At 41.5% G+C, this 27,180-nt stretch overlaps 1 long non-coding RNA gene across 1 annotated transcript; it reads left to right on the forward strand.

Annotated features, from left to right (window-relative positions):
• Positions 1–5,303: 5,303 nt before the first annotated feature.
• Positions 5,304–18,822, forward strand: LOC122427672. Its single transcript, XR_006265509.1, has 3 exons — positions 5,304–5,461; positions 14,594–14,759; positions 16,996–18,822. It is a non-coding gene; the product is annotated as an uncharacterized LOC122427672 (long non-coding RNA).
• Positions 18,823–27,180: the final 8,358 nt, after the last annotated feature.

A 27,180-nucleotide genomic window follows, 5' to 3' on the forward strand; every position in this document is an offset into this window, starting at 1 on the left:
AATATTATTAGCTGGAGAACTCCCTGGACAGAGGAGCCTGGAGGGCTACAGTCCATGGGGTTGCAAAGAGTTGCACACGACCAAGTGACTAACACACATACACACCAGTGTTACAAGTGTTCTTGGTAAACTTGGCTTGTAAAAAACCTATCTGAGGTTAATGGCCCGCTGAGCTCTGGCTCCTATTGGAGGCAGCTTTGAAGACTACCTTTGAAGACCAGGAAGGGTGAGGAAGAGGGCATGGCTTTCTGAGGTCTAGCCTGAAAAGCACCCCAAACCCCAAAGACCCAGGGCCAAGGCAAGCCTGTCAACACAGTTGCTGTGACAGTATAACAGAGCTACCCACACACCTCAGAAAGGCAACTACAAGGTGTAAACAAAATGCCCATTTTTGAATTAACTTCTCATCGCATCTTTCCCCAGAGCACGGGCACCAACGGCAGGGCCTGGGACACTGCTTTCCTTTCCACTGCTGTTTATAAATTCAAAAGACAGGGATACTGGAGTGGGTTGCTATTTCCTTCTCCAGGGGACCTTCCTGACCAAGGGATTGAACCCAGGTCTCCTGCATTATAGGCGGATTTTTACCATCTGAGCCACCAGGGAAGCCCAGAAAAAGCACCACTGATCTCAAATTAATCTCCTTCTCCTCAGTCCAAAGGAGTCAAGCATCAGGTCCATCATCTCCCAGCAAATTGCCTTGCATACTATCTTGAACAAAGAGCATCCATGATCGTTGACATACATGTTTTGGATAAAGGAGACTGTGTCACAGCCATGGTGGGAGCTGTTTTCTTCCCCCCTTTTTTTTTTCTTTTCTTTCTTTTGTTTTGAGGTTTTGTTGTTGTTGTTTTAAACGCCTTTTTAAAAGACAGCAGAAAAGGCTCTCCTTTAGAGAACATTTCCTGGTTCGAGGGAGGGTTAAATAAACAAATGATAACAACACCAATCAGCCCTCTTTGCTTACAGCCTGCGGAGTCAATCTGCCTCCTGGCTGCGGAGCTACCAACCAGCAAAGGCAAACTAATTAGACACAGACAAACACTTAGGCAATCACACCTTGTGAATGTAAGCGTCTTCCTGTCATTTGGCAAGTCTCTCAGCTGCCTCTGAGCGTGAGACAACAAATCCCCTGCAAACAAGTTCCCCGCTCTCCCGTTAGTGAGACCTAACGGATCACAATGGCTGGAGGTGAAAGGTGGCAGTCTCGTCAGGTAATGACATCTCTCCAACAGCCCATATTAAAACAGCCACACTTGTTTAGACTAGCCTATTTGCACCTACCTACAGAGGGCCTTTTTAATGTAATTATTAGCCTCTGCCACCCTGCTTAGGATTGGAAAATATCGTTCATTTTCATCTTGTTGCAGCTGCCGCTGCTACCTCCTATTCCGTCTCAGGCACCTCATCTTCCCACAACTAAGTGCAGAAACAGGCAGGAGCCAGAAGAGCTGAATTAACAAGAACAAGTTGGCAGGTGAGCTATGTGACAAAAAAAAAAAAGAGAGAGAGAGGGAGAGAGAGATTTGACAATACATTCTAATCACTACCTGTCGGTGGAAATCTTGAAAAAAAATTTAAATGGCTTTTCTCAGAGACACCAAAAAGCTACCGTAATAATTGACCAAGCCCAGAGATAAAAAAGCAAAGAGGTTGGAAAAACAAGAGCGTGCAGCCAATGAACAACTCTGTATGTGCTTAAAAAAAAAAAAGGAAAGAAACAGAATGAGGCTAGAATCTATTGACAGACTGGCTTCAGGAGTTCTGATAACTGTTCATCATAGTGCAGAATTTGGCCTTTGACATTTTAAGTAGCTGGAAGGGATGGTCCCACCTGACCTCACTCTGTGTTATACAAACACATGCATCACCATGTAAAAGTTTGGCTGATACATTATAGACCTGTAGGTCAAAGACCAGAATTTATAAGTCCCCCGGATGGTTTCCATCTCTGCTTCTAACTATCCAGGTCACATTCGGTCAGAGCAGGGAGGCAATTCATCAACCCACTGTTAATTGTCAAATATCTACCTTTGCTTGGAGCTGTGCTCACTTAAAAATGAGGCAGTTGACTTTCTGTCGAGATGGTTTTTAGTCTTGCTCTTTACACCTTATTGGGGCTCCAGTTACATCCTAGATTATGGTGATCCCTAATGAATGGCTATAAACAGGGATTTTTTAAAAATATATTTGTTTATTGAAGGATAATTGTTTTACAGAATTTTGCTGTTTTCTGTCAAACCTCAACATGAATCAGCCATAGGTATACATATATCCCCTCTTTTTTAAAACTCCCTCCCATCTCCCTCCCCATCCCACCCCTCTAGGTTGTTACAGAGCCCCTGTTTGGGTTTCCTGAGTCATGCAGCAAATTCCCATAGGCTATCGATTTTACATATGGTAATTTAAGTTTCCATGTTACTCTTTCCATACATCTCATCCTCTTGTCCCCCCTCCCCATGTCCATAAGTCTATTCTCTATGTCTGTTCCTCCACTGCTGCCTTGTAAATAAATTCTTTAGTACCATTTTTCTAGATTCTGTATATTTGTGTTAGAATATGATGTTTATCTTTCTCTTTCTGATTCACTTTGCTCTGTATAATAGGTTCTAGGTTCATCCACCTCATCAGAACTGACCCAAATGTGTTTCTTTTATTGTGTATACATACCACAACTTCTTTATCCATTCATCTATTGATGGACATCTAGGTTGCTTCCATGTTCTAGCTATTGTAAATAGTGCTGCAATGAACAATGGGATACATGTGTCTTTTTCAGTTTTGGTTTCCTCAGGGTATATGCTTAGGGGTGGGATTGCCGGGTCATATGGTGGTTTTATTCCTAGTTTTTATGGAATCTCCATACGTCTTCCACAGTGGCTATATCAATTTACATTCCCACCAACAGTGCAAGAGTGTTCCCTTTTCTCCACAACCTTTCTAGCATTTATTGTTTGTAGACTTTTTGAGGATGGCCATTCTGACCAGTGTGAGGTGATATCTCATTGTGGTTTTGATTTAAATTTCTCTAATAATGAGTGATATTGAGCAAGGGATGGTTTTTTTTAAAGGATACTAGACTGTTATTTCTTGGAGAAGGAAATGGCAACACACTCCAGCATTCGTGCCTGGAAAATGCCACAGACAGAGGAGCCTGGTGGGCTACAGTCTGTGGGGTCACAAGAGTTGAACTGAGTGACTGAGCATGCAGGCTGTTATTAACGAGAGACTTTTGTATAAAGGAACGTATATCTTCCTATTTTCTTCCTGTATTTTTTTCCTTTGTCTCTCCACCTTTATCATCTTCCTTCATTTTCCCCCAGTGGAAAAGACAGATTTTACAGAAGTCAGTTTCCAAGAGAAGTCTTCAGGGCCACAGCAGTTCCAGAAACAAGGAACAGTCTAGGATAGATCACCAGGGGAGAAAAAAAAAGACCACCCATAAAGAGAGTGATTAGAAGGGAGCATTTATTTCACATCTGTTAACCTACCACTTAGTGCTAGGGACTGTGTGGTGATTGAAGTAAAAGATGAGAAACGGGAAATTCCCTGGTTGCTCAGTGGTTACAGCTCTGCAATTCCACTGCCGGGGGCCAGAGTTCGATCCCTGGTTGGGGAACTAAGTCAATCAGGGCCAGAAGAAAAGAAAATCAAGAAACAACTCCTGGTGCAATGCACTGAGCAAGAGAGGACTCACAGTAATGAATTAATCCATTGGTTCTCTTAATTAACTAAGAGGATTCCATCTTTAATCCTCTGATTCCAAATCGGATGTATGTCTAGCAGTGCATCGACCACACTGTCAGTGCAAGGTTCAGAACTGCCTGCTCAAAACTAAAATGAGGACAAAATTTCACTTTTGAAACAGCAGATGAGAGGAGTTCAATGAGAAATGGCATTGTTTTTTCTAGTAAAAGACACAATTTTAACAAAAACACTTAGAGAGGAAAAGAAAAGAAATAAGATCAGAGTATTGCTTTGCTCTCTCTGGCTCTCTTTTCAAAGCAGGGAACAGAAGACTTCTGTTCCAAGGTGGGGGTACAAAGCCTGTGGCTTGATGCCCACCCACTGTGCACGTGTATAGAGCTATAGGGCTGGACACTCACACCCTCAGAACCGGCCCAAGTCACTCCACCCATTCACTGGAAAATCCCACCATAGTGGTCAGAGGCCACAAGCCACCAGGGCCCCAAAGGTCCAAGAAACCACAGACTGGAGGAAGAGATTCTCTGTTGATGCGACTCTGCATTGTGCCCACCAGGAAGATGGTCCTTAATGTTTTTGGAGTGATCAGCCAAGACCAAGGATCTGGGAGCAACAGAAGACAAGGTATCCTGGAGGGTGAGAATGCTCAGGCCTTGATTCACTCATTAATTAATCTAAGGAAGCTGCCACCCCACCCTACATAGGAGTCCAGGCCGCTGTCCTAGCTTCACCCAGCCTCTGCAAGCATCAGACAATCAACCAAAGGACCACCTGGCCTCAGGAACCTTCTCAGAGCGTGTTCCAAAGCCTGCCTGGGTCAGTCCCAGTCAGCTCCTTGTCCACAATGTCTAACTCTGAATTTGTAGCTAAGATCATAGCTAGAGCCTATGATGAGGGCAGAAAAGAAAATGATGTTCATTGCACACTGCTTCTGAAAGCGGATTAGTGCAATCTTTTTTAGAAATATTTCTTTAAAAGCCACTTAAAAGTGCCAGTGCCTAAGCAGGGGTTAAAACCCCAAATTCCTTTGGGGCCCAGACATATGACTTAGCTGTTTAAATCAGTGTGGGTACTCCCAGCATGCCGTATGAGCTGGTGAGAGTTCTCATAGGGCATCTACAGGCCACTTCTTCTACAGGCCCTTCTGTCCCATGACATAAAGGGTTAACCTTGACTATCTCTGAAATAGAGGTATTTGAAATGATACATTTTCAGAAGGCTCTATAATGCTCAAATTTTGCCAGACTCTAATTATAAAAGCTGTACCAAGATCAGTTGCCAGGGTCCTCCTCATATTTTTAACTTTTCCCCTTCTGAGAACAGTAGGAAATACCAGTGGCAACTGCTTGACCTAAATGACGCTATGGTTTTGGCAGAAAGGTGTTCTCAACTGAGAAGTAAGATGAAATTATGCAGCATCCAGGGCTCCATATGGCCCCTCAGTCAGGGGTGCCATTAGAGTACATCAAATGCATTACCTTCTCTCAAAGAGCTGGCTGGGGGCCTTCTCATTCCATCTGACCACCTGTCCCCCTTTCCCTCTCTGTCACAAAGACTCCTTCCTCTCTTTCTTCTGCACCGGTGCCGGCAAGCTCAGCCACTGCCAGTCAGAGTGGAGGTGGGGGAGGCATTGAGATATCTGGGGACCACCGGCTTGTCCCAGGACCAGCATCCCTCAACTCTCTCCAAGACTAGAGACAGGTCATCTGTCCCTTTGGGAGAAGGTCTAAGAGAGTCACTGGTTCAGAATTCAAAGGTCAGTAAAAAGTGTTCATTCTTTAAAGAGGCATGAGGCTGCACAAAGAAGGGAGAAGCCTGGCCCATAAACATATGAGCTGGGTTTCTGGGTTTCTGGGTTCCCCGGGCTCATTGGAATTGTTTGCAATGTAAAGCAGGGTCTTCCACACTTGGTTCACATTCGGATGGAAATATTTTGCATCTGATTGGGAACACATGTTTGGAAGACAGAAAAATCTTCTTGTTAAAACATGATAACTCAGGAATGAGAAAATGAGTGTGGGTGGGGAAAAAAAATAACACAACCCACCCTCCTCCTAACTCTGCTGGAATCAGTGCTGGCTTTGGGAGCAGCTTTTTGCAGCACCATCCTGAATGCCCAAACTGAAAACAGTCATTTTCAGCTTTTATATCATGACCCCTCCCTCATTTCCATTCATTATTTCTTCCAAGAGAAGCTCACTGAATAAACCTGTCATTCCTGGAGCCCGCCTTTCCCCAGCAGCACACTGCAAGGCCAGCCTCCATATTCACAGGGAGAGGCGAGAAAGAGGTCCTCTCAGTGTGCAGCACCCAGGATTGTCGGGTCCTGGTTCAAACTGAAGAATGGGATTACCTTTGTAATGGAATTACCTGGGCTTCCCAAGTGGCACCAGTGGTAAAGACCCTGCTTGCTAATGCAGGAGACTTAAGAGAGGGGGGTTAGAACCCTCGGTTAGGAAGATCCCCTGAAGAAGGGCATGGCAACCCACTCCAGTATTCTTGCCTGGAGAATCCCATGGACAGAGGAGCCTGGCAGGTTACAGTCCATAGAGTCACAAAGAGTCAGACAGGACTGAAGTGACTGAGCATTCACACGTGCTGAGATAGCTCAGTATAGGAGAAGACAAATTCTAACCATAACTGTCTTCATGCTTTTGAAACCTCTACCTCCTATTAAATGTATAGTTCTGGCCCCAGTAAGTGCTCAACAAATATTGTTCATTAATTAATGATCAAGTCTCCTCTCCCAGCCCCTGTGCAGAAGGACTCTCCATGGTTCTCCTTAAAGGCTTTGCTGCTGCCCAAGAACACCTGTCCAGAAACCCCTGCTTCGAGGTGAAATTACACCAAGAAGAAGAAGCACCTTCCCAGCAAGGAACCAACAGAAGGCATGACTTGAAAATGGCCAGAGGCACTTGAAAGCTCAATTTCACTTTTATCAGTAACTTCAGATTTTTTAAAGATGAATCATGAATGGGGAATGAAAACTTTGACTTACTCTGAATTCACCTACCACCCCTCCTGGCGGGGGGAGATGTGGGACCTCCCTCACAGGTAGGACTTTGAGTTTCACTTCCATGACAGCTCTTCATTGTCATCAATTAAGGGTTGTGTTCAGTGATACTATCAGTTCACCCTTCTGTTTTTCAGACTCTTGTGGTCACTTAGGAACTGAGGCATTTTCCTGTATTATATGGTGGCAATAGGAAAATGGAAAAGTAGCAATTAACAAGGTTTGGTTAGGGCTGAAAACTTTTATTTTTATTTATGTTTTAAAATTCATTTTAATTGGAGGATAATTGCTTTATAATGTTGTGTTGATTTCTGGTCTACAACAACCTGAATCAGGCATAAGTATACATATATCCCTTCCCTCCCTACCCTCTAGGTCATCACAGAGAACCAAGCTAAGCTCCTTGTGCTATATAGCAGATTCCCATGAGCTATCTATTTTACACACAGTAGTTTATATATGTGAATTCTACTCTTTCAATTCATCCCACCCTCTCCTTTCCCAACCGTGTCCACAAATCCATTCTCTACATCTGCATCTTTATTCCTGCCTTGCAAATAGGTTCATCAGTACCATTTTTCAAGATCCCATATATATGCATTAATATGTGACACTTGCTTAACAATAAAATCCCTCTTTCAATGAAATCTAAAGTAGAGGCCCAGATTATAAGCCAGATAAAAGTAGGGCTGCTACTGTTTACGATAGCTAGGACATGGAAGTAACTTAGATGTCCACTGAGAGATGAATGGATAAAGAAGTTGTGGTACAGGTATATAACAGAATGTTATTCAGAATGAGTCAGTTGTAGTGAATTGTATGAACCTACCTGTTATACAGAGTGAAATAAGTCAGAAAGAGAAAAACACCGTATATTAGCACATAGGTATGGGATCTAGAAAAATGGTACTGATGAAACTATTAGTAGGGAAGGAGCGGAGATGCAGACGTAGAGAATGGACTTATGGACACAGCAGGGTGGGGGGAAGGTAGGGTGAATTGAGAGAGGATAACATGGAAAACCTTTACTTTGGATGTTTATATTTCCTTTTCAAGTGGAATGGCCTCTCTTGTCTCTGCCATATACTTCATTTCAAATGATTAACATCTTAACCATCTTCCCAAGCCCTCTTCAATGCTGTGTTTTCCATGGAGTCTTGATTCTCTACACCAGATGTGACTGCTTCCTCCAACCACAGTGTCAGGCTCCCTAGGATCTGATCTTGGCCCTGCATATTCTTGGCTGTGGACCCTGGAAAAGGTACTGAAATCCAGTGTGCCCAATTTCCTCAGCTGTAAACTGTGGAGAAGAATACAACCTACCTCAAAGGACTTGAGATTCAAATAATCCAATTCATGACAAACGCTTAGGAAAGTATCTGTAAACACTTAACTGAACTTAAGTGTTATTATCAGTTCTTACCTGTGAGTGCCAATAGAACCTTAATATCTCTAAAAGATCTTGCCTTCCTTCCTTCCTTATATGTATGGTATCTTGCCCATCTACTTCTTTCCCCTCTTCTTAGATGTGTAAGGGGAACTCTCATTTCCCTCAGCCAGTGGGGAAACTCTGGGCAAGCTGAAGTTCTCCACTTTAGCCTAATGTACTTGGGAGCAGAAACAATGCTGTCTCTTATCTCTGTAGCTAGATATATATATATAGTGTTAGTCGATCAGTCATATCCAACTCTTTGCAACCCCATGGATTGTAGCCTGCCAGTCTCCTCTGCCCATGGAATTCTCCAGGCAAGAATACTGGAGTAGGTTTCCATTCTCTTCTCCAGCAGATCTTCCCAACTCCAGGATTGAACCTGGGTCTCCTGCATTGCTGGTAGATTTTTCACTGTCTGAGCCACCAGGGAAGCCCATACACACACACACACACACACACACACACACACACACATACACAGTCATACACACACATATATATTAAGTACATGTTGAAATTAAGTATATGAGGTTTACATAGTGCCTATTATATTCCAAGCTCTAAGAATACATGTCTCAACTTTTGTTGACATCATCTCATACCAAGAGGAGGAATCCAAAGCATGTATCTTTGAAAATGTCCACATCCAATTCAAAAATGAGACACAACGCAAAGTCAAATTTTGCCTTCTAGTAACCTGACAAGACGGAGAAAGTCTGACAACACATGAAAACTTTTCCCTCCATGCAGAGCTGTCATCGGTACTTCCCCACCTTCCTAGTGACATATGGATGCTGCGGCAAATGCCAGAAATGTCAGTGACCAGAGCAAGGACAGTGCCCTGTCCATAGTTAGTAGTTACTATATTTATTTTCACTCTGATCTGCTGTCAGCTCAGTCCTTCCAGATCCATATTCTATGAAAGAAGACTTTGAGTCTTCATTATTTTTCTTGCATTATCTGTTTTCAGAATGCAAGGTAAATCTAACAATTTTCTACTTTTACTGTTCCTAGATTTTCTCTTTAGTCAGCGTAAGGCTTTCTTACATCCTTTTCTGCCTTAACCTATTATAATTTTTCTGCAAGAACTCCTTGCATCAATCTCTTCTTCCCAGGGCACTCCCACACTGGTTCTTGGTCATTCTAAGTTGCTCTGGTCATCCTGAAAGAGACCCTTCTCAGCACCTCTGAGTGAACATTCAGAGAGCACTTTGGAGTGTGATTCGTTTATCAGTCAGATCCTGGTGGGGAGCACAAGACTCACTCAGATGGGATTCTGGAGAAAGGTAAGGAAGGACTATAGACAAAGCAGGTCAGGGAATCTAGTGAGGGGTGTTGAGGTGCCCAGGACCAGAAACACTGGGAAGCCATTCCCACCATGGGGCTGAGGGGACACAGGAAGGAAATTGCATAACTGAAGCTTGGTGAGAGCTGGAGCCAGACATGAGGGAAAGCAGCCTGAAGGAGCTGTAGTCTAGAAGGATACAACTCTGCCAGACAGGGAGATGGGGTATCACAGCCGAGGGGTCAGCTGCCTGGAGCCTAGTGCAGCGAACAGAAGGACAGAGATGAACTCACGGGTGAGGTGGGAAAGGGCAAGAAGAGAAGAACCAGCACAATGTATGTGAAAATACGTGTATCTAAACCTGTAAATGAAACTGCTCCCTGTCACCTGAACACCACAGGAAAATTCCATCCATACAACACTCCTTCTGGGGAAGTCCAAGGAGAGTCCTCTTTATTTGACTCTGCTACTGCTGTGTGCATGCTCAGTCATGTCTGACTCCATGTGACCCCATGAACTGTAGCCCACCAGGCTATTTTGTCTGATCTTTACTGGTATAACTAGAAAGGAAAGGTCATCTTAATTTCTAAAGAAGGAAAGTAGCATAACCTCACCCATGATGGGGATTCTCTCAGAGGTCCCTAAGATTTGGGCAACATCCTTCTCTTTTGGTTGCAGAAATACGTTAAGAAATTTTTCTATTAATCACTCCTGGACTAAAAATAGCAATGAATGAAGTATCCACAGATTGTGCTTATTTCTTTCAGATCCATAGCTATATTGTGGACTTTTTTTTAAGTGGACAAGTTTATGTGTTCCAATTCTAGGTATAATGCAGTGGTCTCAACCCTGGATGCTCACCAGCATCACCTTCAGAACTTCAGAACTAGTGCAAGATCCTGTGACCTACCCCAGAAATTCTCAGTTGGGAATGATTAATTTAAAACTGTGGGTGTATGATTAGGAAGTTCTACATGGAGATTTTATCCAGACCTCTTTGATCTATCAAGAAAGGTTAACATCATTCTGTGTTATATCTTTTAAATATCTCCCATATTATTCTCAATATAATTTATTATTTGGAAATATCTACACAAGGGAAATAGAAGTCACCTTTCACATAATAATCATGCTCTTAAAAAGAAATGAATTTAATTTAATTAAAATTGAGATTCTTCACAGACAAAATTAAAACTAGCTGTGGTTTAAGGGGAAGAGTGGAATTTCTTTGAAAGTTAAAATTATCAAACTAAAACTTGCCTGTATAGTTCTCCAAGCCCAGCTCAAATTCCTACAGAGAATAACCAGCACAGTGTAGGTGATAAAGCACCAAGCTTTCATTCCTCAACATTTCCAATAGAATCTTGCCATACACCCAACCTAAAGTATTCTGCTCATGTTACCTCTTTCCTTTTTATTGTTTGCTGGTTCAATTTAGCATGTCTCATGTTCTGGGTTTTTAAAAGAACTTACTTTTGTACACATCGTATGTGAACATTATGAAGTTAAAGATTGTGTCCTGTTCGTTCCTACATTATCAGCCACAGTGCAAGTCTAGGTAGGTGTTCACTGTATGTCTGCTTAGTTAACATGTTACTTTGAAAACAAATAAATGCATTTCTATGTGAAAAAAAAAATGTACCTGGTACTAATGATGCTTTATATTGACATATATCCAAATTTCCTCTCATACCAACCTATGGTACCAGCCTCAACTCTTCTACTCCAGGCCCAAAGAGGAAAATCTAGATCTCAGATCCAAAGAGATCATCCTTGAGTTAAACACGGAGGGCACCTAATGGGTTTCTTGGACTTCCCTGGTAGCTCAGCAGTAAAGAATCCACCTGCAATGCAGGAGACTTGCAGGAGATCAGATTCAATCCCTGAATTGGGAAGATTCCATGGAGAAGGAAATGGCAACCCACTCCAATATTCTTGCCTGAGAAATTCCATGGACTGCAGCCCAACAAGCTCCTCTGGGAAATCCCAGGGACAGAGGAACCTGGTGGGCTACAGTGCATGGGGCTGCAAAGGGCTGAACACGACTGAGTGACTCAACAACAACAATGGACTTCTTATCCAAAACTTCAGAAAGCACTCTTTTTCAGACAAATGTTTATACTTATTCAGTGGACTTTCCTGAATTTAGTATGATTTACTGATTTTCTATTATTACTGAACCTCTCTGCAGGTCTTTCTTGATCATAGGTATCCCTCATTTATTTTTAACTCATTTTTAATGATAGTTTAAAGCCAAGTACAAAATGAAGAATATCATTTTTTAAAAAGAATTGTGGATAATATCTGATACTCAGAAACTTCAGTAAAAGATGTTGGAAATGCCACTCTTGAAATCATGTACATGATGAAAAAGGACCAGAACTGATAAATTTTAATGCAGCTAGGCAAAAACCCAAGGCCTGTCACACCAGCTGGTCATTCTTGCTTTAGCCATTAAAAGTGGCCTTTTTTGTGGCTAACAACAGAAATGTCGGTCAATCAGGCACAGCTGTAGGTCTGGGCTTGGAGCCCGCTCTCAACCTTACCCCCTCCCTCTCTTTCCCCCAGGCTAGGATGGAATGAAAGGGTCAGGACTGGCAGTAGGCACAGAGAAAGGGAAACCAAGATGCTTAAACCCAGATGAGAGATTGATTGCTGCAACATCTCAAGCCTTAGCCCATTAGGTAAAGTTTAACCTTTGCAAAACAGGTCACTTGGCAAAAATGGATGGAAAATACAAACTTCAGGTTGAAAGACGCAGAGGAGGCGAGGGGAGATGCTCTGCTGCATATGGCGTTCCATTAATAGGTATCACACTCCATAATGGGAACATTTTTATACAAATGTGTTCTTTGGAATCCAGCCAAGAGCAGGGCACCCTAGTGAAATCACAATGCACAGCTAATGAGCTATTTTTGGTGAATTTGGCACTAGAGACTAATAGAACCAATTTGTCCCCCAAATGTTAAATCATTTAGCGCTTCTTTGGAGGTGCTAAGTGCATCTAGAACTTTTCGGGCTGTCAATAAAAATTAGAGACTACTCAAAAGCCTTCGGTCTTGGCTTGCAACCCTTTATTCTTGGATTAGAGGGCTGCTGGGCACCCGAGGAGGCTCCAAGTAATGCCTGCTAACTGCAGGAAGCAAGTGGCTGGATTCAGCCTGACTAATGAGAGACTAAAGAGATAGTGAGCATTTTTTATCAGCCATGCTGTCAACCCACAGTTCCACTATAATCACCCAATCATCTTCATATCCTCCCCACACTCTGCCATCCACTAATTTCCTTTCACAGCACTGCCATTCTTCCAGGCCCATAATCTTAGGAATTTGACTCCTCCATCACATTTACCATTTCCCCTTGTACTTCCCCTCCATTCCCTCCATACCAGCTCTCAGTCCTACCCTTGGATTTCTAAAGTCGTCTACTGAAACTCCTTTCCAGCAGCCTTCCTCACTTACAGCCATCCTGCATATTGACGGAAGATGAATCCTCATTAACTAACATTCTCAAAAAGTTATTCACCTATTTGAAAACTTTCAGTGGCTCCCCAGTATCCACCACGTCGAGTCTAGATTCAGTTGCCTGACTCTCAAAGCCCTGTATAAGATGACCCCATTCAACTGAGATGGCCTCATTTTCCACAAGCTGTCTTACCCTGGTTGGCTCAAGAGAATCATTAGCCATTATTAAATAAATAAATCCCTGCTACTGCTCACCCTGGAGCCCACTACAAAGAGTGAGCAAGTTACACAGAGCTACCAGTATGAGAAACAGTAAAAATCTAAAAACAAAACCTGCAGTATACAGCATCTGCCTTTGTGAATTACATTTTGGAGGTTAAAAATGCTATTCATTTTCTTGGTCTATGACCCACTCACCCTATTCCCACAAAGAAGCCCCTCTTCCCATAAACTAAAATTTGCTGCAAACCTACCAAACTATTTTTTATGCTGCAATAACAAATAAAAGCAATTTCACTGCAATGACCAATTGCCCAACACAAGCCCTATGCTCTCCTTAGAGTCCTCTGCTCACCTGCACTCATGCCTCCTCTTTGCCTTCACATCTGCTTTGCTCTTCTCAGCATGCTCCCTCCTCCCCACTCCATCCACTCAAATCCCATTCTGTAAGGCTTAGTCCTAGTTCCAACCTCCACCTGCTCAAGTATGGCTACCCTTACTAAAGACCCAGTTCTCCAGGATTTTATCTTTGGAAGTAATATACTATGTCATTTTATATAAGGACTTGAGCATCTTCAGGTTTTAATATCCCTGGGGGTGCTGGAACCAATTTCCCAGTGATATGAGAGATAACTGTACAATATTATTTACTACTCAAGTTTAGTATTCTGTCTAGCACTCATTGCTGATTACTTTAGGGGAGTCTTTCTTGCTTCTAAAGCTATGGTTCCAGTAGGTGCAAAATAAATACCTTTGGATTCATTGATACATTCATGCTTTAATTCTTTCCCTGTAGTGCCTAAAATGGGGCTAAGCATATAGCAGGGGCTCAAAAAGTCTAGCTAATCAATAATAGGTCACTTTCATGGAGCATTTTTCTTAGTCCACTCCAGATATCAGGTTGGAACATTCTCTAATTTAACAATATGGTTGCTATGCAAAAGGAGACTAACCACCTTACAAAAATTTGTGTGCCCCCTTCCCCCATATGGGCACCCCTGGTAGCTCAGCTAGTAAAGAATCTACCTGCAATGCAGGAGACGCCGGTTCGATTCCTGGGTCAGGAAGATCCCTTCGAGGAGGGATAGGTTATCCACTCCAGTATTCTTGGCCTTCCCTGGTGGCTCAGCTAGTATAGAATCCACCTACAATGCGGGAGACCTGGGTTCGATCCCTGGTTTGGGAAGATCCCCTGGAGAAGAGAAAGGCTACCCGCTCCAGTATTCTGGCCTGGAGAATTCCATGGACTTTTCCATGGGGTCGCAAAGAGTCAGACATTACTAAGCAACTTTCATTTCCCTCATAAAGAATTGTCTCTGAGCAGCAGTTCCTCAGGCAGGCAAGACATTTTCCAGTTTCCTTGCATCTAAATGAAGCCATTAAGTAGTGTTCACCAACAGAATGTGAGCCAAGGTTATTTCTGGGCTAAGGTGGCTAAGAAGTGGATGTGCTTTCTCCTCTTTCTCTCCTCCCAGCTGCTGCCTGGATGAAGATCTCTCAAGGTTGTAGAGGATGGTGAGGCCAGATGTTGGAAGGAACTGGATCCTTGAATCACCACATGAAGGAAGCTTCCTGCCAATTGCATTGGGCTGATACCTTGGAGAAATAGACATTTTTGTGTTTAGTTACTGAAAATCTGAGGTTTGTTACAGTTAACTAATCCACTTACCTGTCTCTGAATGAGTGAGATTGCCACTGAGGGGAAGAGCAGTTCAAGATGAGAAGCAATTAAATTCTCATGCATTAATACATGATGGGTTATCAAGGTGAAGGCTAATTGGCTTCCAAAGCGTGCCTCTGTACATTTAATGAGGAATTCAGGCATGTTCCCCTAGTCCTAACAAAATGACTTTATTGTATTTTGTAATACACCCAAGCCTGTTGTTACAAATATTATCTGAAGTTACCTATATCTCCTATCACCAGCCCAAACCACTTCCTAAACTGCATACATAAGTGCTGCTAGGCAGCTTTGCCAGACGTTCCCCAGAAACCCCAAACTCAGAATCTCTAATACTGATCTCATCTACCTCTCCTGTGCATCTCTACCACATTCTTCCTTCCATGAAATTTGTTGTTGAAGTTAGTAGCAATCCAAGTGGCATACATTTCTCATCTCCCACATGCAACAAATCACCAGATGTTGCCTATTTCCCTTCCTCAAAATCTCCCACACCCTCCCTTGTTCTCTTCCCCCACTGCCACTTCCGGGGTCAGGCTCAAGTCATCTCTTTCCTAAACTGTCACCATAGCCTCCTAACTGCTCTCTTCTCTAACCCAGTGGGTGGCTATCTTTTGCAGGGTATGATCATCACACAGGGACCTTGTTAAATATGCAGATTCATGAGAGCCAGCCTTGAGTTTCTGGTTAGTGGGCTTAGATGGAACCTGGTAAGGTGACACTGAAATTGGTGGTCCATAGAATATATTGTTATTTTTAGTCTAGTATCTACACTGCCACTGATATTATTTTTTCCATCACTCAGTTCTAATTTTGCTCAACTGTACAAATTCTCCAAAGGCTATATGGTGAAAATCTAAACTTTTTTGAATGTGCTTCAAAACCCTTTGTGAGTTGGTTTCTGCCTATCCACTAGCCTTAACAACCACCCCCCAACCCCGCCCCTCTCCACCTGACCATTGATTCTCTAAGAATTTTGTTCATCCACCTCTCTATAACTTTGCATGTTCTCTTATCTCTATCTGATAGCTGCCCCCGCCCCGCAACATGCCACCTGGAAAATTCCTATTTCTTGTTCAAGTCTCACTTGCTCACTTCCAACAGAAACTTCTCTGGACAATGGGCCTTGACTCCCACAACACACTTGGGTCTTTCTACTCTTGTGCTCCTTCTAAATAGTCTACCTACCTCTGCCATAGCAATAATTTGCTGTGGTCTCTTGTATACACATTTATCTTCCCACTATAGTATAAACTTCTTCAGAGAATGGGCCAAATCTTTTTAAATGTATATTCACAGTACTCAAATATTGCTCAAGGAAATAATAAATTATAATAGATCTAAATATAAGAGTTAAACTATACTGCAAAATTTAGAAGAACACATAGAAGAAAAACTTGACAGCCCAAGTATTCTCAGGCAAAGGGAAAATTTTCATAGAAAAAGAATTCTTAGATACGATAACAAAAACATGACCTATAAAAAGAGAAACTGGTAGATTTGTCTTCATCAAAAGTAAAAGTTTTGGGGTCTGACATCATTAAGAAAAAGAAAAGATAAGCCACAAACTGGGAGAAGATATTTGCAAATTATATTTCTGATAGAGCCTGTATTCAGACTATATAAAGAATTCTTATAATTCAATAATTCAATAACAGGAAAACAAAAAAACTCATTTTAAAATAGGCAAAATATTTTACAGACATTTCACCAAAGAAGATAAATGAATGACCAATAAGCACAGAGGAAAATGTTCAGTGTCATTAGTCATTAGTCATTTGATAAATAAAAATTAGATCCTCAATGAAATATCATGTCACTCTTACTAGGTAAGTTGTAATAAAAAAGACAAAGTGGGAACAATCCAATTATCCATTAACTGGTGACTAGATAAACAAAATTAGATTGTGGTGATGGTAGCACAAGTCTGTAAACTTACAAAACATCATTGCCCCTAAACAGGTGAATTTTATGATATGCAAATTGTACCTCAACAAGTTATTTTAAATAAAGAATAAGTCATTGTTTTTCACGTGTATAGATAGATGTGGCTAATACCACTACAAAGACAATGTACATTAATGTACCTGCCGTGTGCCAGGCAGTGATCCATCATTTCATACGTGCTAACTATGTATCTATTTAATCATCACAGTAATGCTATTGGTTGACACTATTATTATCCCTGTTTTGCAGATGAGAAACCTGAGGCACAGAGAAGTTAAATAACTTGTCCAGTGTCATATACCTGAGAAACGGTGGATCTACAAATATTGGAAGAAAATGAAATTGCCAAATTACAGCATTTGTTATATCAAAAAAAAATTCCATTTTATTGAAATAATAATAGAAACAAACAATGTTTGGATTGCTTATTCTTTTTCCCTTTTAGTTACACACTAGAACCAAAATTATATTAAAAACCCCAAACTATCATTTGTTTCTTCTTTCCCATCATTTTCACTGGGTAAAACTGACATTTCTGCCTAAATACTACTATGGAAAGGCAGGATTTTATAGCAATACTATTGTACATCATCAAAAGCAAGCCTTACTCATCTTCATTCTACTCTAGTCTATGGATCCAGGTCCTTTTGAACACAGAAAGGAGTAAAAGGCGCCAACATCGCAGATTCAGTCGAAGCAAAGCTCCTCACGTGGCATTCATGAAGACCAGCTTCACATACCTGCATTCACCTACCTGCAAACATTGCCCCAGAGAGGCCTCTGCACATCCTCCACTAACCTGTGCCTTACCATAAGCTGCGTACATACTGGCACAGAAGATGACCATCGGAGTCCAAGTTTATGCTCCTTACGAGGAATAAAGATTGTATTTAAGTAAAGAAATCTGTTGATGACATCTAAGCCCAAATATGCTACAAGTATCACTCTGAAAATGGACAGGAAAAGGTATTAGGTTACAGGAAGCCCCTATAATTTTATATGGAAAGCAGTAAATTCGGGTTGTGTCTTACTGTGCCGCACATTAATGTAGTCAGTCCGAGTCAAGTCACGTGAGTGCCATGATGGGAATAGAGAGACAGGGTCTTGCCTTAAAAAAAAAAGAGACTTCTCAGACAATTCTGCTAAAGGATGCCTGACTCAAATTTACAGTGGATTGAATCATTTCAGTTCTGACATTATTGAAGATAATTTGTGCAAGCCCAAAACAAGATTTCCTTCCTCGTTCTACCCTCTTTTTTCTCATCCTACCCTTCAGATTGTAAGTACTGGCTCTTTTTAGCTGAGGCTGAATCAATCATTTTCATTACTTCATTGCAATTCGAAGACAATTGCAGCAAACAAAAAATAGAATTTGACTTGCTGATGTTTAATTATTGATGTGGCCTTTTTAAAACACATTTGGTTCTCAGAACTGTGCTCCGTTTCTCGTTGGTTCCCATTCTGTTTGTTCTTGGCCTCTGTGTTCCTTTTCGATTTTCTGCAGGTTAGCAAGTGCCGCGTCGTCTGCTTTTGAAATGTGTCTTTAGGCATGCTTTTGTTTGACAAGGAATGCCAAGGCTGAGCTGACAAAGTCTGTTTGAAAATCTTTTTTCCAGGTATACAAGATCAGTGAGCCTGTTCAATGTATACTGTGATTAGAATTTTTCTTCAGATATTTATATCAACATTTCAGTTTTAGGGAGAGATGTTTTCAGAGCCTACCTGTCAGACGAAACTTATAAAAGGTAAGGAACTCTATCATTTATATATTCAAATGCAGAAATACATTTGTGGTAGAGCTGACATCCTCCATACTTCCCCCCATCCCTCGTGTGACTCGAAAGGACATAGGTTACAAGCTTCAGTCACCCCTCTTCCCACATGCAGGAGCAAACATCTCCTTTGGAGTTCTCACCCTCAGCTACAGGATCTCAGGATCTAACTGGGAAAGATTTAGAAGGTTTTTGTCTCATGGCTCCAACCTGGGCTGGTGATCTGTTTCACCCTTGATAGTATACTTGTTTCAATGCTGTTCTCTCAGAACATCCCACCCTCGCCTTCTCCCACAGAGTCTAAAAGTCTGTTCTGTACATCTGTGTCTCTTTTTCTGTTTTGCATATAGGGTTATCGTTACCATCTTTTTAAATTCCATATATATGCGTTAGTATACTGCTCAGGGCTGGTGCACTGGGAAGACCCAGAGGGATGGGATGGAGAGGGAGGCAGGAGAGGGGATCGAGATGGGGAACACATGTAAATCCATGGCTGATTCATGTCAATGTATGGCAAAAAACCACTACAATATTGTAAAGTAATTAGCCTCCAACTAATAAAAATAAATGGGAAAAAAAATAAATTACCAATAATACCTAATAAAATGTAAATGCTACTTAAGTCATTGTAATATAAATACAATGTAAAAGGTTTTTGTCATAAGTGTTCATTTCCTTCAAGCTTTCTCTTTGAGGGTAGGGGAAATGGGGGCAACAGTGGAAGAAAATCCAGCTACTGAAGGAAAGTTTGCCTCTAGAAACCTATGCACTAAGAATATGACCTCCCAATGTGTGTGTGCATGTGTGTACCCAGTTGCTAACTCATGTCTGACTCTTTGTGATCCTATGGACTGTAGCCTGCCAGGCTTCTCTGTCCATGGAATTCTTCAGGCAAGAATACTGGAGCAGGTTGCCATTCCCTCCTCCAGAGGTTCTTCCTGACCCAGGGATCAAAACCGTGTCTCTCGTCTCCTGCATTGGCAGGCAAATTCTTTACCACTGTGCCACCTGGGAAGCCCCCATAAAAGTTTTCAAATACCAGGGTTTTTTTTTATCTAAAGCATTAAGCTTTGGTATCCAATTCAGTTCAGCAAATATTCATTTTATTCTCCAGATGTATTTAAAGGCACAATACATTTTACCTTACAAATATAGAAAATATTATTTCAAAGTATGTTGCTATTGTTGTTCAGTCGCCAAGTGGTATTCAACTCTTCAAGACCCCATGGACTGCAGCACACCAGGCTTCCCTGTCCTTTCACCATCTCCTAGAGTTTGCCCAAAGTATGCTGCTGTTGCTAAGTCACTTCAGTTGTGTCCGACTCTGTGCGACCCCATAGACGGCAGCCCACCAGGCTCCCCCGTCCCTGGGATTCTCCAGGCAAGAGTACTGGAGTGGGGTGCCGTTGCCTTCTCCGGCCCAAAGTATAGATCTATTTTAAAAAGCAACTTCTTTTTGGAAAACAAGGAAGGGGAATCACCTTGGCCACCAGTTATTTATCTATACCTCACCATCTAGACTTACATTAATGTGTTGCAAGAACACAAATAATAGTACAATACAAAATTAGAGTGGAGAACTAAAGTGGAGAACTAGAGTGGAGAACAAGTTGATAAGCTTACAAGATGAAATCATTTTAAAGGATTTTGTTCAGTTCAGTTCAGTCACTTAGTCGTGTCCGACTCTTTGCGACCCCATGAATCTCAGCACGCCAGGCCTCCCTGTCCATCACCAACTAGACCCATGCAAAAAAATTAATTTCAAATGTGGTTTATTGAGTGATTAAATTTACTGATTCAAGCAGGCCCCACATGTTGCCCACCCAAAAACACCTCCTTAGCTTTTTCAGTTAGTGGGACAGACAAACAGAACATTCTGTAGTTCCTGATATGAATTCAACAGTTCAGAGTGTAACTAATTGTGATTGACCCTCTCCTCAGTCATAAAAAATAGTCAGTCTCGCGACCTGACTCTTTGGGGCCCCGTGGACTGGAGCCTACCAGGCTCCCCCGAGGAATTTTCCAGGCAAGAATATGGAGTGGGTTGCCACTTCCTACTCCAGATATCCTCTTGATCCAGGAATTGAACCCAGGTCTCTCGAGTCTCCTGCACTGGCAGGCAGATTCTTGACCTCTAGCGCCACCTGTATGCTGATCTGATCTTAACCTGATTAGGTGTATAGTTTCTACACACCTAAAAGAAAGAGGAAGAAAAAGTGCAACTATTATGAGGTTAAGTGGTTCATTTTCACACCAAACCAGTTGTGACAAGTACCACCACTGATGGAAAGCAGATCCTAATGTTCCCCTCCAGTCACTGAAGACAAATAGCAAGAAAAAGAATACTTTTCTTTGTGCTTATTCATGGTTAGTTTGGCTCACTTGGTGCAGTTGGTTGAGTCTTTGGCATAAGAAAGAGCCAAACCCGTGCCAGATACCTAAAGTGTTGCTTCAACAAATACTGCAAGATTCTCCCTGCTATGTGGCCAGAGAAAGTGTCAGAATCTGTCCAAGTGAAGTAAGACAGAAAAACTAGTGTTGTGTTAAGATGGAGGAGTATACACAACCTATCCGTTTCATTTTGTGTTTCTGCTAACTTTAACTGGACACATTATACAGAATCTTTTGTTTTTCTACAGAAATTCTAGAGTTATCCATGAATCCCCAGGATGAGAATATCTAATCTAATTGGGGAGGTGTTACCATGCTCACAAATTCAAATGATGAAGAACAAATTGGGCTTTGCAAAACATGTATAAAACCAACATACATGTTAATGCCCATGGTCGACCAGCTTAATATAGAGGGCCCCAGAGAGAAACACTTCAGAATTCCATAACTTCACCTACTTCAGGGCTTGTTTCAGGAATGAAGAGTAGATAATCATTTGTTTCGAATGCACAGCAAGTGAGCAGGGAATTTGAAAGGTGAGGGAGGGAATATTCTTATTGGGGATGAAATGGAAATTATTTACTCTGGCGATCCTCATTATCCTGTTGATTTCCATCCAGCTGACACCAAGAGGTCCCCTTATTCCCCGCCTACCTCTTACAATTGTCTATTCCCTTTGATTTTGCGACAAAAATTTGCAAGTCTGAAACTTATATTTCACCTGAAATATTAATATTCAAGCTCCAGGTATTAAAAGGAGGAAGAGAGAAGACCCTCACTTTCAAATCCACAGTCAATGCTTTAACACATTGGAGAAGTTTGACAAGCACAATTGCATGTCCGATTATCAATGCATTATCAACATTTACTAATGTTGCTTTCGTTGGCTTTTTTCCTAGTGCAGTCACTTCATGCAAAATTCTAAATTCATGTCAAGATAGAAGTAAGAACTACAATTTTTTAAAGTGTGCCAGACATGCAGAAAAAAATAAAGCCTAATTAATCTTTTTTTTTTATGAGACTAGAAATACATTTTGCTTGTGGTCTGTTGTAGGGAACAGATCTTGTTAAAAAGGAAGATATCTCTTAGAACAGAAATATTCTCAGGGCATGGGGAGCAAAAAACCATTAAAGAGTTTAACTCTGCTAAAACAAGATCCCTAGCTGCCTTGTGCCCCAGGCAGCTCATGCAAAGGGTACAATCTGAGAACTTGATTAAGTAGGCTCTGCTGCAGTCCCCTGCCCATAGCACCCTGTCCGGGGCCCACAACCCCCAGCCCTTGCCTCAAGTTCAACTTCTGATTCATCAATGCCGCACTGCATAGTGAACTTGAGTCAGACTGGGCAGGTTCTCAGTTCAACAATGTATCAACCACCTGATCATAACTCTTCGAGTTTTTTCTGGTAAAATGAGTAAAAAACTGATTTTAAAATTTACCTCACAAACTTATTCTAAAAAATAATTTACATAAAGGCCCTAAAACAATACCAGCCATACAGTAGGTACTCAACCAATGTTTCCTTCTCCCAGAAACTGATTCCTACCCAAGACTTCTTTCTTAAACATTTTGGGGAAAAAACACTATGTGAGGGACAATTCTACAAATAGACAACTTATTATGAGCCTATAACCATTCAATTAAAACAGACTATAAACACTTTTTAAAATGTGTGTGCTATATTAATCACATCCAAACTATCCACTGTTACTAATTTTTACCGAAGCAGGATTATGCTTGTTGATACAGGCCTTAGGTCTAAATCAGCAAGCCAGAACTACTTTGATGGGTTCCAACTTGATGTTGTCTGGAAAGCAACTTTAACAAGTTCCTCAAAACTCCTCTTTCGTTTAAACCCTTAGGAGAAATTGCAAGGGTCTTTTACCATAGGGTTCAGTTCAATTCATTTCAGTCGCTCAGTAGTATCCGAGTCTTTGTGACCCCATGGACTCCAACATGCCAGACTTCCCTGTCCATCACCAACTCCCAGAGCTTGCTCAAACTCATGTCCATTGAGTCAGTGGTACCATTCAACCATCTCATCCTCTGTTGTCCCCTTCTCCTCCTGCTTCAATCTTTCCCAGCATCCCAGGATCTTTTCCAATGAGTCAGTTCTTCACATCATGTGGCCAAAGTATTGGAGCTTCAGCTTCATTATCAGTCCTTCCAATGAATATTCAGGGCTGATTTCCTTTAGGATTGACTGTTTTGATCTCCTTGCAGTCCAACAGACTCTCAAAAGTCTTCTCCAACACCACAGTTCAAAAGCATCAATTCTTTGGCACTCAACTTTCTTTATGGTTCAACTCTCACACCTGTACATGACTACTGGAAAAATAATAGCTTTGACTAGATGGACCTTTGTTGGCAAAATAATGTCTCTGCTTTTTAATATGCTATCTAGATTGGTCATAGCTTTACCCTAGAGTAGCAGACTCTTTCTTAGCAAAGGAGGCTATATAACTAAGCTCTGCTGGCTTCTATTTAGGTAACCATGATGAACAAGACTTCCATCACCATGGGTTCAGCCTCTTGGAAAACAGGACTTCCTCCCTCAGTCCCAGAAGCTGATGTTGTTCTTTCCCAACTAGGAGGTGAAGTGAAGACCAAGTTGTTTAGGGTGTTAGTAAGACTCCTAAGACTGGTGACTACGGTAAAGAATCTGTCTGCAATGTGGGATGCCTGGGTTTGATCCCTGGGTTGGGAAGATACCCTGGAGAATGGAATGGCACCTCACTCCAGTATTCTTGCCAGGAGAATCCCATGGGCAAGCCTGGTGGGCTACAGTTCATGGGGTCACAAAGAGTTGGACATGACTAAGTGACTAACACTTTCACTTTCAAAGGCCCTCAACAAGCCACATAATAATTCAACTGCCCATCCAGAAAGAACTCTATTCTTTCACCTGGGTCAGGCCACCCTGACAGAAGACATCTTAAAATAAAACAAATCACCAGACCTCCCTAGAGAGGGTAGTTTTACTCCTCAGTATAGAAGGCTCAGTAACCAATTAAAAGCACAGCCCTCACCTCTCAAGCCAAGTGGTATCTCTGGGCCCACCAATGGGCCATGGTTTATGATGAAGCCTTAAGATTTATTTTGAAGTTCATCACATACCAGTGACAATGTAATAGAAAAGAGGAATAAAACCACCCACCCCATATGTACAGTTAGAATTCTATTAAAATGGAAAGTCAAAATGGGTTTGTTTGTGTCACATTTTAGCACCAGACAAGAAAAAAAAATTGTATTGTAGGTAGTTCTCACTCTTCACAAAATAGAATAAAGCCCTTGGTCTGACTCCAATCCCATTATCAAAAAGGACCATTTACTTAGTGTAAAAAAAAAAAAAAAACCCCACAGCTCATCAATTTATCATTAACAAGAGCATTAACTACCTAATGCAAGAGAACTACCCTTCCCCAGGAATTCTGTTAATTGGAGGCTAGAGCCAGACAATAAACATGGGGGTGGGGTGGCCACAGGAAGGAACACAACACTCATGCTCTGTGTTCCCAGCAGAAGATGCTGCACGACGGCCCACCGTAACCAATGAGCTCCCGGCACACTCAAAACGGAGGGAAGGGGCTAAAGTGAGGAAAAGTCAAACTTTCACATGGGCACCTTCTGGAATTCTGTTATTGCTACTGATCCTTGCTTATTTTCAACACACAGTCCCCAGTAGCTCTAGGTTTCTGCCCAGCTCTCTCGGCCTCTGTTTGTGAGCATGCAAACTTGCAGTTGGGAGTGGTGCTCCCTGGAATAATAAATGTAAGTGAGCACATTTCTCAAAGGCTAAGATGCTGCCGTTAGCATCATCCTAGGTAGTCCAGCAATAATATCAAACACTAAGTGCTATTTAACCCTCTGTTGGTATTAACTAATTTAATCCCCGCTCAAGAAATCTAAGATGTAAGGGCTATTATCTTTCCTACTTTACAAATGAGAAAGACAAGGCACAAAAAAGAATGATAACTTGCTCTTGGTCACAAAGCCAATACACAGGGCAATTAAAATTTGAACACAAGATTTCTGGCCTCAGAATCCAAGTTTTTAAGGTATACTATACAGGTATACAATAATACCTGTCAATCCCACTAGTAATAAAATAAGAGTGAAGAAATGAATCCATGACTTGGAACTCAGAGATAACCAATGCATAATCAAGAGTTCACAGTGATGGCTGATTCATGTCAATGTATGACAAAACCCACTACAATATTGTAAAGCAATTAGCCTCCAACTAATAAAAATAAATGAAAAAAAAAAGAGTTCACAGTGGTAATGTTGAGTTTTTTCAATTAGACTGTCGACTTTGAAATCAGTCAGACTCAAGTTCAAATCCTAGATAGGCCCTATTGCATATTAGTCAGTGAAACTTGAACAAATTAGTTGACTATCCCAAGCCTCACTTTCTAAACTTTACAATGAAGATAATAACAGTACATACCTCATAGAGTCATGAGAATTAAGTCACATATCACCTGGATAAGCATACGTGTGTGATTCTAGCTACATATCTAGTGCACCATAAGCAGTAACTGTAATCATCTCCATTATTATTTATTACCCACACAACTTTCCATTGTAGGTAAGCATTTGGAAGGAATGATCTTTCTTCACCCCACTGCTTTCTAAAGCCCACACATGTGAGATGACTGGTGAGGATTAGGGGTATCGGCTGCAGCTAAGGATCACAGCAAAGCTAAGGGGCTCACAGGGACCAAACCCCTCAACCTTGGCTTCATTAGCAAGTTTCTCTAGCTGAGCTAACCCAGCCCATGCCAGTCAAGCATTCCCTTGCAAATATAAATCATTACCCAATAAACCACAGACATACAAGACTGTCCACAGCAGATAAAGCTGTGGGTCAGGATACCCAATCCCTGAGGCTTTGTGGAAAGAGAGAAAAAGCTACAGCATTAATTATATAAACAGTTACTTGGAAAATGCTTTAAGCAAGTGTTTTAGATTCCCTTTTAATTAGGATAAATAATTACTGCACTTTCATCTTGCAGTGAGCTCCCTAACTCTCCCATGCCCCATCTTCAAATACCAACTAGAAAGATAGAGGGAATAAACTAATGGTGTGCACTTTTAAAGCCACTTTATCTGTCCGGATCTTAGCTTCACCATCTGTACAACGAGGAGGTTGGTCAAGGTACGTCTCCAAGGCCCCTTCCAATAAAATATCCGCAACTCTGTGCAGTGCTTTGGGGCTGCACCACTTTACTCATCCCATGTTTTTTTCTAGGGAGCAGCATAGTATTTGAAGGTATTAACTGTATTTGTTTATTGAGCTTCAAAAACTCTTTTCCAAATGCAAACATCAAGACATCCAACAATTCCATAAGTATGCCATGGAATAGAGAAACCCAAAATAACAGGTCTGAAAAATGTCTGGAGAATAGTTCAAATGAGGAATGGTTAAAGAACTGAAGATGTTCTTGGGAAATTACAAAGTTATCTCTTTTAATTAAACTTATTCTGAAGGTCTCCAGAACTGGAATCAATGGATTAACATTGCAGGGAGAGAGACAGTAAATAACTTGATAAGAAACAGCTTTCTATCCAAGACAATGGTTCAAGATGGAAAAAAGTTATATAGCTATGAGCACCACTGAAAGAAACGTAAAGACTTCCTATCATGTAAAGATGTAAAGATGCCTAGAGGAAATTCTTCAATTGGGATCATAAATAGAGCCGTGTATGCTAAGCTCATATTCTCTTTGAGATTCTGTCCTGACTCTCGCAGATAATTAATAACTTCTTCATCCAAGCTTCATAAACACCATTTAAATAACTCTAGCAGAGCACTTACATGTGATGTTATAATGTTTGTTTATTGATGTCACCCTCATCAAACCAAGAGTGTTTCATTATCCTTTGTCTACATCTGTCACAGCTCCAAGTACATGGTAAATTCTTAATAAATACTGTGTGTTAGTTGCTCAGTCGTGTCCAGCTCTTTGCAGTCCCATGGACTGTAACCCACCAGGCTGCTCTGTCCATGGAATTCTCCAGGTAAGGATACTGGAGTGGGCTGACATTCCCTTCTCCAGGAGATCCTCCCAACACAGGAATTGAACACAGGTCTCCTGCATTGCAGGCAGATTCTTTACCATCTAAGGCACCAATAAATACTGGCTGAATAATAAAAATAAACCATGACCAAAGGAGTTTAGAAGACTGCCCTTGCCTTCAGAGATGCTTGCAATCTAACTGAAAAGTCAAGATGAACATGAAAAGTGAAGGTGTTAGTGGCTCAGTCA

This window comes from Cervus canadensis, chromosome 2 (genome assembly GCF_019320065.1).
Source record: "Cervus canadensis isolate Bull #8, Minnesota chromosome 2, ASM1932006v1, whole genome shotgun sequence".
Classification (NCBI taxonomy): Eukaryota; Metazoa; Chordata; class Mammalia; order Artiodactyla; family Cervidae; genus Cervus; species Cervus canadensis.